This window comes from Mustelus asterias, chromosome 1 (genome assembly GCF_964213995.1).
Source record: "Mustelus asterias chromosome 1, sMusAst1.hap1.1, whole genome shotgun sequence".
Classification (NCBI taxonomy): Eukaryota; Metazoa; Chordata; class Chondrichthyes; order Carcharhiniformes; family Triakidae; genus Mustelus; species Mustelus asterias.
In genome coordinates, this window is record NC_135801.1 from 106,857,013 (window position 1) to 106,869,590 (window position 12,578).

Below are 12,578 nucleotides of genomic sequence, written 5' to 3' on the forward strand. Positions count from 1 at the left end.
CTCAGAGTAAGGATGATCATTTAGTAAAGGTACAAACATGTGATTTCAACCCCTAAAACCATAATCCTGATTGGAGAAAAGGACTGGACTAAAATTATGAGTCTAGGTTGAGAGCTGAGCCTCCACTTCAAGGACATAAGCAAATAAGGAAGCCTGACAATTCAGGGCAGTACTGAGGGAATGCTCCACTGTCAGAGGTGCCTTCTTTCAGATGAGACACTAAGGACAATAAAGACCTGTCTGTATCTCAGGTAGGTGTAACTATACCATGGAAAAGCATGGGAGTTTCAATAATGTCCGAGTCAATATTTATACCTTAGCAGTAATAAAACATGCGTATGTCTTCTTCCTGTCTTTGGGACCTTTCTATGCACAAAGTGCTGGCACAGTTCCTACTTTATAACCCTGCGATAGTACTTTATTTACTGTCAAGTGAATTGGAACTTCCTGCGATTGTAAAAGGCGTTACATGAATGCAGGTGCTCTCCTCCTTTCTTGTAATTAGTTGGGACAGAATTGCAAGTGTTGAGGCTTCCCTGAAGACCAGAAACTGTCTCTGCCAAATTGAAAGTGCATTCAATAACAGGATTCTAACAGCTATTCTTTCAAGCATTGCTTGAATGCTTTTATCATGAACAATCCCAAAGTGATCTTCATTTATTAAAAAGCCTCAGCCTTTATGCAGAATCACACATTACTGCTTCCTCTCCTGCTTGGTATTTGATAGTTTCCATTATGAAGCAATTGTATTTGTTTTAGGAGCTATTTGAAAATTAAAGGAAATCTCTCAGTATTTAAAAAAATAACTCCATGTCAAATATCCTATTTCTACATCCAAAAACCAAACTTTTTTGAATGCCAATGCAGTTAATTTGTATGTTAATAAAGCAATGTAATATCATAGTACAGTTGTAAGTATTAACAGGTAAGAAGTCGGGTGTATGAAAGTTATCCAATGGAGAAACAACCTAGTATTTGTAGACCATAGCTAGTCTAGGCTTAGGCTGTTGCAGCAAGAAGGCCTAGATCTACCATATATACTGTAGGTCCAGAAACTAAATGCAATCACCCCAAGGGTTTTGATTAAAGAACGCTCAACCTGTACAAGTAAAATCTTAATCCTGCACAGCAGAGGAAAATCAGATTATAATGTCTTAACACTTAGCACATTAGCATTTTCCTTTTTTTAAAAAAGAAAACACGTAATTACCTAATTTAAATGCTGGGAATTTAAATTGGGGCAGGGAGGGAGAGGCTCTCATTAGCTCCAAGGCTACAAACTGTTGTAAACTATCATCCTATGAATTATTCAGAAAAGTTCTTGAATATCATATGTCCTTTAATTAGGAATGGTCACGATCTATAAAATACTAGATGACAAAGATGTTTTGAAAACATTTGAAAAGTGCGAGTGTAAATATTTTTTGGGTTTACAGGGGAGTGTGCCAATACTAGTGGCCAAGTGGCCTCCTTTTGTGCTGTAATTTATCAATCTCCCTTCTTCATCTGTGTACTTCTAGTTCTAGAAGGTCTTCGAGTTCTTGGAACTTAATGCAAATTGACACAAAATCAGCAATAAGCTTCTCAACTAAATATGACCCAAACGTTATGTGGTAAATGTAATACCATGCATAGATGTCATGTGATCCAATATCATATGGTTAGAATATCATGTAATCAAACATTCAGGCATGCTTACAACCAGAGTTGGAACACATGAAGATAAGATAAAAGGAGCAGGAAGTGGATCATTCAGCCCCTCAAGCCTGTTCCAGCATTCCAAAAGATCAAGACTGAACTGCGACATCAACTCTATGGGCAGGATTCCACACCCCGTGTGGCATGTTTCCCGGCAGTGGGGGGTGGCCCTCCACTCCACTTCTGATGTTCACTACAATTTGCATGACCCGCCCATCCCACTATAAAGGAGGTGGTTGCCTTCGAAAGGATGAGATCACCCTGCCAGTGGGAAGGGCTAGAAAATCCTGCCTTACATTCCTTCCAGTTCCATGGAAGAAATTTTTCATCTCAGTCAAAATTGACTGATCCCTTATCCTGAATCCATGCACTCTAGTTCCCGAGCAGAGAAAGCAGTCTCTTAGCATCATCCCTGTGAAGCCCGCTCAGAATCTTGCCATGGCTCAGTTGGTATAACTCACGACTCTTGAGTCGGAAGGCTGCAACTTGAAGTTCCACTCCAGAGCTTGAGCACAAATGTCTAGATTTATACTCTTGCATAGGACTGACGGAGTGCGGGATTGTCAGAGATACCAAATTTCAGACGAGACATTAAATTGAGGCCATAACTTCTCCGTCGTATGAATATAAAAGATCCCATGGCTTTTGAAAAGACTTCGTTGACTTAAAATTACTTTTGGGCTTCCTGAGACCATGAAAGATGCTAATAAATGCAAGTCCGGCTGTCTTTTTATTTCAATGGGATCAGCCCTCAGTTTTCTAAATTCCAAAGAGTAGAAACCCAATCTACTCAGAGTTGGCAATGTTATCTTTAGCATGTCAACATTGTCAGGGATGTGGGGAGACTTTGCAAAATAAAAGTTAGTAATATCCAGGTAATTTAGAACAATTGGGGTGTGTCACAACCATAAGAAAAGCCGTGTGTGCACATATAAATAGGGGGAGAACATACACGATCAAGGTGCACTTAAAAATAAGAATATAGTACTGGAGGAAACAGATTTTCAACAACGAATTTAAAAATAAATATACATTGTGAAATTACTAAATTCTAATTCTATCGCATACCTGATCTGCTAAAGAAACTATTCTTAAAATTATTTTTTTCCTGTAACCTACTTTACATTACTGGGCATTGTAATGTGGTTCCTCTTCTAAATAGTCTACTTTTATCCTCCCAAAACAAGCTGGGTCCACATATTTCTACAAAGGATGAATATAAAGCATTAATAAAATAAACTAGTAAAGTAAAGTGGTTGCAAGTTAAAACACACCACAGAGTGTAGGAAAATGTTCCCATAGTTTTTAAGTTAATCAATCTAAAATGGAATTCACAGCTGAGAGTTCTACCAGCGCCTAATGCCAGTCACTGATACAGTCAATAGCACAGGTCCATACCTGTACCAATGTTTTATGTTTTCAGAGCTATATGTTCACATTAAATGAAACACCATCATTTTGCTGAGTGTCATTTTTAGGAAGGTGTCAGGGCACTTTGCAAAGGCATCACACTGTGAACAGAACTCAAAATTCTCAACAGTACAAATATAAAATAATATAGAATCCCTACAGTGCAGGAGGAGGCCATTTGGCCCATCGAGCCTGCACCAACAATACGTCCATTAAGTTTTGTAGGAACTCATATGGTCAGTATCGAGCGCTCATACTCGGAATACAATTTCTAATCAAATTCAGTTACATTCTGCCACTCATTCCTATCTGCAACTAACAAAAAAAATAGTTTGATAAGGACAACTAACATAAAACAAGATGCAGCATCTGTCAAATGAGCTTGAATTACAAAACAGCCGTCCTTCCATTTCACTGGTCCACTTTTGCCACAATCATTGCAGTGGCAAGTTTTACCAAAGGACCACATCAGAAAACCAATGATTTTTCAGACAAAAATCCTCCTATTCTAGAGCACTATATTTAGTAATACGAATGTACCACTTTATACCAGATTGATAATGAACTGATTGCAATTGCTGCCAGGTTTCGGTTTACTTTTCATTTCACATAGAAATGACCTTTTGTTTCTCACACTCCAGTGCACTACATTCTGGGGCCATATGTATTACACACAGATTCTTCACTCATAAATCTACTGCAATTAAAGCTCATAAACTTCAATGCTGGCATCAAATGCCCAAATAATCATAGCGTAACTGCACAATACTGGCAACTGCCCCAGTTGAGTTCCAGATCATTTACTACAATTGTACAATTTAACCTTTGGCATATTAATGCGCATATTTACCAATGCATTCTCCTCAAGCACAGTATTCAACAAAAGCAACCCTTTACACATGCTCACCAAAGCAGCACGTTCATAGCCAGTAAGTTACCGATCTTTTAGACTAAAAGTACTGTATGTTAGCTACATCATGCACTACTATAATCGCCAGTACCATTCAGTTTGAAAAAATAACAAACACCAAGTACTTACAGTACTGCAGATATATATCTCTACATGAGGAAACTGCCATCCTAAGGGACTATAAATATATTCCCTTATCATGCTAGAAAGCACAATCTTCATTTCACTCTAGAACAGGGCATCAGGCAAAAGATCTAAAGAGGTACTAAAACGTTCTATGTAGCATGCTGCCTGGATTGCTGTTAATTTCCCTTCCTTACCCCCTTCAATTACTGCAGCGAAAAGGAATTAAACTGCTGAGCACGTCAGATGCCTTCACACTACAGACAACACGCTGACTGGAATCATTCCCTCAGGCTTTCGTATGCATCAGGTGATGCTGAGTGCTCCTGATATAGCCGTGTACTTCAATGACCTGTGGAGAACCTCCCGAGAATGACAGCTTATTCATTTATTAATATGGTGATCCAATTTCTTTCAGCCCTTCCGCACTTGCACATCAGACAGTAGCCTAGTTACATCCTCAGATGTCTTTCTGATTACAAACAGCTGCCATCAGTGTAGAAATGCCTCTTAATGCTGCAAGCACTTTACAGAACACATTTCCTACCAATCTGTCACCATAAGCATAGTCACTTACAAATATACCAGGGATATTCCTATTATTAACATGTTTAATCCAGGAGGAAAAAAATGTTCCAATTGCTAACTTTGCAAAGGTATTACTACATTTCAATTTTTTTGACATATGCTTCTGATTTATAAAATGTCTTTGCAAGTTATGTTATGCAGTGCCCTTGCTACAAGGAAAGTGCACCATTTCCTAGATTTGATTTCTAAAACTTATTTATTGTTATTCTTTTCAATTACTAGGATAAGTGAACATAAGTAATTTAAGAAATACTTTTTTTCAGAAAACAACTATAATTGTTCAAAATCGAGCTAACAAAACTTTATTATGTGTCATAAATCCTTGATCAACCTTAATCCACAGTTCACAGTTAATTCAACTACAATAGTTCAGCAATGGCAGGAGAATCTGCCCGCTATCTAATATTAATAAAAAGTAAATTATAATAACAGATCAATGAACACGGCCTTATTTTGGGGTGTAAGGAATGAGCACAGCAAGGTCTTTCGCTATTCACCTTCCCAATTAAAAGAAAATCCCCAGGTAGAGCCTTATAAAAGCCTTATACAATATACATGAATGAATGTTCCTTATCCATGTAATTAAAAATATATTTCAAGCTTAAAGAATTAATTGGCTATAAGCTTTGCAATACAGTCACTGGCTGCCCTCTGTTCTCACAAACCAGCAAAAAGAATATGCTGGAAAAACTAATGGCAAAATATCAATTTCTTTTGTTTAAAATATCGTAAAGTTTTATCCCTACATACTTCTTTAAGAATCCTATAAAAGACAAATGAAGATTTTACAATTTGTCTGCTCTTGTCCTGATTTAAAAAAATAGTATTTTGCCTCAAGCTGTACGGAACTGAAGGGTTGATGCTGACTGCATGAATAGAGTTTCAGAATTAAACTTCAATATAATAAAATCGAACAAGTTAGTTTGAATTTGTATTGCAAGTTTTCAAACAGAACATTGTTTATGCTTTGAAATTACTCTTGAAGGTGTTTTGTAAAATCCCTCTTTTGACAGACCCTTTGAAAGGCACAGCACCAGGTCTGCACTTGAAAATCTATCCTCATTTCCAATTTTCCTGCAGTTCAGCATGCATCATGCATTGGACATTTTCCTCTCAAAAGAACTTGCTATAATAGGCAGCAGCAAAGCTTTGGCAAATGAAGTGGAAACTGCCACCTCAAAACTCAATTTAAAAATAAAAAAATTGCAGCAAACTAGTCAACCTTCGAATACACAAAAATGTCTGTCCAGATTTTATTCAAAGGAAATTAGAGCAATGAACCGAAACTTCCTATTCAATATTCTCCCACACAACTAGCATTCGTACATGTTTGAAAAGAACACTGCATATACTTTTCCACTTTTGCATGTTTTAATCTTATACACATACACCAATAAAGAGAATCTCACTGTTCAAGGGAAGGTTGGGCTGAAGTGTGCAAGGTGCAACCTATCAAGCCTTGAATATGATAAATAATATTTCAAAATTATTTATTGTAACACTCTCTGCCAGTTCTATTTCCATTACATTATTTCTGTGGTGTGTCTCAATCATGTTGAAAACTATACGTACCATTTATCAACTTTTGACCAAGTTTGCCCAGGTTTTGATTTACATTAACAAGGTTTGTAGCACTGAGCTCAACAGCATTATCTGCCCGATGCCAATGGAAATCTGGTCTTGTCCTTTTCTTTACTCTAACACCTGACACCTCTCGCACCCCGAAACTACTGCCACCGCACTAGTTTGCCACCATCCAAACTGAAGCGATCTTTGAGCCCCCATTACGTTAAAAAATGTTATATCCCAGCTGTGACAGTTTAAAGGTCCCGCTTTTAGAAGCATTGAAAGCATTTAGCCAACTTTTAACTAGTTTGTGATTTCAGTGGAATCTGTAGGGATGTGATTCCCAATTCTAAGCTTGGAAACTTCTATTATCCAAATGGCAAACATTCTAGTCTGTAAAAATATTAAGCTCTGCTTCCATTTGGAAAATAGAGGCCTTTTCAGTTTAGTGCAGAAGGCCTTTGCTTTTTATGAATCTTACATGGAAGTAAGAGATGGGATTCTACTTCCCCCATTCATCACACCAAGCCATTCCAAACTTTCACTGTTACTGTCACTCACTGTTCTGGCCCCATGCCTCAAGCATCAATAGGATTCACCTTCTCACCCTCTTGGTGCTCCACCTTTCACACCACTCCATTTCATTCTGAGCACTCATGCCTTGCTGGACTTTCCACATTCTCCTGGCAGAACACTATTTTTCTCAGCAGCAGCCTACAACTCTCTTCTCAATCCCCAGGATTTCCCCATCCAATGCTCCCACGTCTGTTTAGAACTCAATTAACATGATTCTTGTGCCAGAAAGGAATCGTTTCTTGCTCTACACATGTACATAGGAAGAGTTAAAGAGGAAGAATTAAAGTGAACAGTTTTTTTTTTAAATGACCGAAAGTCATTGATTAAAACATAAACAAATGAATTTCATACAAGCCAGGTGAGAAGGATACCAACAACTTACAATGAGATATTGGTAAGTTAAGTAAACGGGTTAAAAGTTGGCAAATGGAGTATAATGTGGAAAAAAGTGAAGTTGTTCATTTTGGAAAGGAGAACAAAAGAGTATTATTTAAATTGCGAAAAACTGCAGAAAGCTGCAACACAAAGGGACTTGGGGATACTTGTGCACAAAATACATAAAGCTAACACACAAGGCAGCACCGCGGCACATGGTTAGCACTGCTGCCTCACAGTGCCAACAACCCGGGTTCAATTCCAGCCTTGGGTGACTGTGTGGAATTTGCATGTTCTCTCCGTGTCTGTGTAGGTTTCCTCTGGGTGTTCCAGTTTCCTCCCAGAGTCCAAAGATGTGCAGGTTAGGTGGATTAGCCATGTTAAATTGCCCCTTGGTGTCCAAAGATGTGTAGGTGAGATGGATTAGCCATGATAAATATGTAGGTTTACAGGGATAGGGCAGGGAAGAGGGCCTGGGTAAGATACAGTCAGAGAGTCAGTGAAGACTCAATGGGCTGAATGGCCTCTTCTGCACTGTAGGGATTCTACAATTCTATGAGGTACAGCAGGGAATCAGGAAGGCTAATGGAACGTTGGCCCTTATTTCAAGGGGGTTTAAGTATAAGAGTAGGGAGGCTTTGCTGCAACTGTACAAGGTACTGGTGAGACCTGCAACTGTACAAGGTACTGGTGAGACCACATCTGGAGTATCGTTAACAATCTTTGTCCCCTTATTTAAGGGAATATATTATTTCATTGGAAGTAGTTCAGAGAAGGTTCACTATGATGATCACTGGTAAGGAGGGTTAGTCTTATGAGGAAAGGTTAAACAGGTTGAGGCTCTATTCATTGGAAGTCAGAAGAATGAGAGGTGATCTCATTGAAACATATAGGATTCTTTAGGAGCTTGACAGGGTAAATGCTGAGAGGATGTTTCCCGTCCTGGGAATGTCGAGGCCCAGAGGGCATAGTCTCAGAATAAAGGGGCGCCCATTTAAGATTGAGATGAGATGGAATTTCATCTCTCAGGGGGTTGTGAGTCTTTGGAATTCAAGGCTGAGATAGATTTTTAATCAGTAAGGGAATCGAGGGTTATGGGGAAAGGGCAGGAAAGTGGATGTGAGGAATCTTGCTTGGATCAGCCCATGATCCTACTGAATGCAGGAACAGGCTTGAGGGAGTTGAATGGTTGACTCCTGTTCCTATTTCTTATGGTCTTATATGTTATGAATATTGCACAGTACAATTTCAAATCACAAAATGTCTACAGAGAGCAGCAAAATCATGCAAGAATTATGACTGAAGACATTACTGCCAGAGGCAAAGTAGCAAGCATTCTCCAGGATTAAATTTTTATCAGCAGATACCTATAATTCATCAATCTTTCATTACAACCTCTCAAAAAATATTATTTGGTCAAAAATCATTAGCAATAGTTTCATCAAGTGCAGCGGAGATCTTGAAAAATAAATCACTATGAACATGTTAAATTTCAACACGATGACAGCCACAGTGGCAATGCTTTTAAGGTGACATTTTCTGCAATAATAGAAGGTGATTTTACAGGGTCCTTTCCAATTACACCCTAATTTTGGAAGAACCGAAAAATACTGCAGAAACGTTCTTAGTTCCTCCAAAGATCTTCCGCCAAAATTATCAAGGATAATCAAGAGAACCTCTGTGGAAATTCCAATCCTAAATGAGTGCAAGCCACTTCCTTCTTGAAGGTTCTCACAGCATGATGTGACCTGCATTTGGTATCATTTAATTTATTATAGTGTCCTACAACTGACAATATATCATTTTATTCTGCCTATTCATGAGGCTATTGAGGTCACTATTGCCGTAAGTAGTAGTACTCTTTAATTACTTCAATTTCCAAACTGTTCAAACCTTGCAGTGAATTTTGTATTTGTGATATCTCTTAACCCTTTGGCTTATCCTAGTTGATCTGCGATGCAGCTGCAGCTGATTTACAATGGCCTAGATTTATATAATGCAAGTTAGGGATATTTTGGTCAAAAAGAAATTTTAGCGTTCCAGATCCAAGCTTAATTGAGCCAATATGTAGAGGGGAGCAAGGAGGTGAAACAGTGGTGATTGGCTCTAACACACTTGCTTCATGTGGGGGAGGGGCAGCTCCTTTATCCCAACTTTTGTGCCAGCAGCCTTTTCAAGGATGACTTTTAACCATCTTTGACAATGAACCTACAGATTGTTCTTGTGCTGGTCTGTGCTGCATGCTATTTCTCCTTGTATGTTTTACTGTGGTCCTGGACCAAACTCTCAGGTTTTTGGTAAGGTCTGATCAGAGACCAATAATGTTTTGTTTAAAGCAGACAATGTTTGCTCAGTGAATAAAGCCACAAGATTCCACAGGTTTTGAACAAATAAAAATAAACGTTACAGAACAAGTTCAGACAGATAAAATAATTTACAATATCTATCTTATACTCTAACATTCAGGGTTAATATGTGGTACATGTGAATTAACAGGCAACATGTGCTCGGACACATCACACTGCACAATAAGTGGCAAATTTGACCAAAACAGATATGAAATGTAATGATGCTACTAGAATCAATGGCTCCAACTGACAGTATGTCTCACATTCTCACTAGAAATCTAGATAGTGTTAATCTGCTAAAACTATTTCTCAAGTTTTTAATTGAGCACCTAATTAGAACCTACTTGATGCTCTCCAGGTAGGAATGGTCACCGATAGCTCACATCTGGTCCCGTGCTAACGTTGCTAATCTTTCCTCTGTTCAACAGAATCCAGCTCGATTAGCGCTGCAAACGTAATACAGGAGCCAGCATTCTCAGCTACCTCAAGGTTGCTGATTTTGGATTAGCCCTTCACTTTGTTTAACAGTTACTGTTTAATACTGAACGTTAAAACTACATTGTTAAGATAGAATTGATGGGCAGATTAAGTCCTTCAAATTAGAAAATAATCAAATTCACTTTGATCAACATATTTTGCCATTCCAAAGAGTGTGATACCACAGTGCCAAATAACAAGAAACAGCTATTGTTTAGAAGTAGCTTGGAATGAAATACCATCATGAACAAGGGAAGTGGGGAAGAGAATCTGCTTAAACCTCAATGGCCGACGACAAAAGCCGATTTCAATCCACTGATCTTTGAAACCAGTACTGTTCAATAAAATCACTGATGACAAATCTGTGTTAGAATCTCCCATCCAGCAAGCAAAGAACACAACTACTTGGCCTTCATAGACAACGACAGCATTAGCTATCTCCTGTTTCATTTCCCTTTCCACAAAAGCAATGTGCTAACACAGTTTCATCACAAAACCAAACATTTAGTAGTCCATTTCAATAGATTGTGAAGCCAGTGTTTCCTTCAGTAGATAATATCCAAAATATCTGACATGGATTCAAACACAACCAGTCGTAATGAAAGACGGTAGGAGAAACACATCCCCAGCAACAAGACCAGCTAAACGCAGACAACAGGAGTGAGGGGGAGAAAAAAATTAAAATGGAGCTTGTGCAACATGTCTCCTCCACCTGATCTGTTTCTCCCATTATTTCTGTTGAATGCAAAAATGATATAGGTAGTGTTAGAAATATATATTTATTAATTTAAAATTAAGCAGCAGTCTCAAGGCTCAAAAGCAACATATTCCTCATCTTGGACAAAAAAATGTGTAACCAAAATTATATCCAAGGTAACAGACTGGCAAAGAAACCACCCTGACAGGTTGTTATTGTGATGGCGACCCAGATTAACAAAAACACACAATGTGACTTTTATGGCATTGACATGTGTGTTTAGGTGTTCAGCTCTGCTTCTGGAGGTTGCAGTGGGTGTGGGAGGTGAATAGTTCCAGATAGACCACATTTCCAATTCAAACTGTTTTTTTTGTCAATAGAAATGTGGCGCACATGTGATTCCAAACAGCATTACATTCCGACAATATTGTGAAGGACACCCAAGGGCACACATTTCACAATCTATCTCAGAAAATAGAGATACACTGAGCTGGAGAAATACTTGCTGCTACAGAACACTGTCCTACCAAAGGATTTTTAGAACAAAAGCCACCATTTAATGCTAGATCAGCGATGTACTCTTCAAATCATGAATCAGGGTGTGTTAACGATTACTCACTGCATTCTAGAAGAGAAACAAATTTTCTTGTACAAAGGAGACAATAACCCTTCAGAGAACAATGTCTGTAGCGTACACAGAGTGGCTGTTCTTGTACATTACAATCTCCTTAATAGTCGATGTCCCATTGCAAAAGAATTCAGTTTTTATACAGTTAAGAAATAAAAACAGAAAAATAGAAATTATTTAGCATTTAGGGTGGTGTGCTTGATAGCTATCTATTTAGTTGGAACTGTAACTGGCAAGGGCTCTGATAATTATATTTTGGAGCAGCCTTGAACAAGGCAACAATGCTGCAGCGTCATAAGTGATGACCAGGCAATGAATCATTCTGAGGTATCGGCAGCTTAAATTACAACACTGTATAATGGGAGCTCCTGTATGCCCGGAGGGTTACATTTTCATATATATTGAAAACACTTTCCGACCCATTAACTGCAGAACTTCAGTGATGACATTTTACCATTGCATCTTAACTTTAACAAATATGTAAATATTAATAAATTTTATACAAAATGTTTAAAATTTGGCTTTTAACCCAGAGTATTATAACAGGTGCAATAATGGTCATGTTTTCCCCAATTACTCTACAGATATTTATCAAGATTAACAACTCACCCTCCTTTTGGTTTAGCATTGTGAAGGGCATGGTGGAAGAACAGGACCAAGTTGGTGTAAAACCGATACACTGACATTAATTTGATGCTTGTTAAGACCAGCAGTGTTAAAAAGGAATTTTATTTGTGCTTTCTTAAAAAAGGGAAGTAATTCCTCTGTCCAGACAGTATTTACTTTCCTACCTTTTTACCAAATGAACAGGAGTGATGGCTGTGACACTGCACACTAACTTGCAAATGGGGAAAGGCATAACATTTGTGTAAGCATGTACCTGCAAAATAATGGCCTTCACTTCAGCAACCTTTGTTGGCAACTTTCTCCACTTGGTTGTAATCTCTGTTTGGCTCAGTGATAACATTCACATCTTTGGAGTCAGAAGGTTGTGGATTCATGGTACTTTGTCCCTCTGCTAGTGTAACCCAATGCCTTCTTTACCTTTTCTTTTATTACAGCTATGTACTATACTGATGCTTTCATGATTTAGTCAACAGAGGCCTCATTTGATCATTTTTCTCATCAGCATGCACTACCATATTCTACAGAGTATCTTGTCCCCTGACTAATTGTTTTATA

General features: G+C 38.2%; 1 protein-coding gene across 9 annotated transcripts in view; it reads right to left on the reverse strand.

The window, feature by feature from the left end:
• The window catches only part of LOC144495888 (amyloid beta precursor protein binding family B member 2-like), a 330,576-nt gene that overhangs the window by 58,560 nt on the left and 259,438 nt on the right, over positions 1–12,578 (reverse strand). Inside the window, exon 1 of one of the 9 annotated variants that reach the window (XM_078216705.1) lies at positions 4,148–4,366. The exons of the other annotated variants lie outside the window; for them this stretch is intronic. The gene's annotated coding sequence lies outside the window, so the exon portion shown is untranslated. Of the gene's footprint in view, positions 1–4,147; positions 4,367–12,578 lie in introns of those variants that run through there. 9 annotated transcript variants of the gene reach the window in all.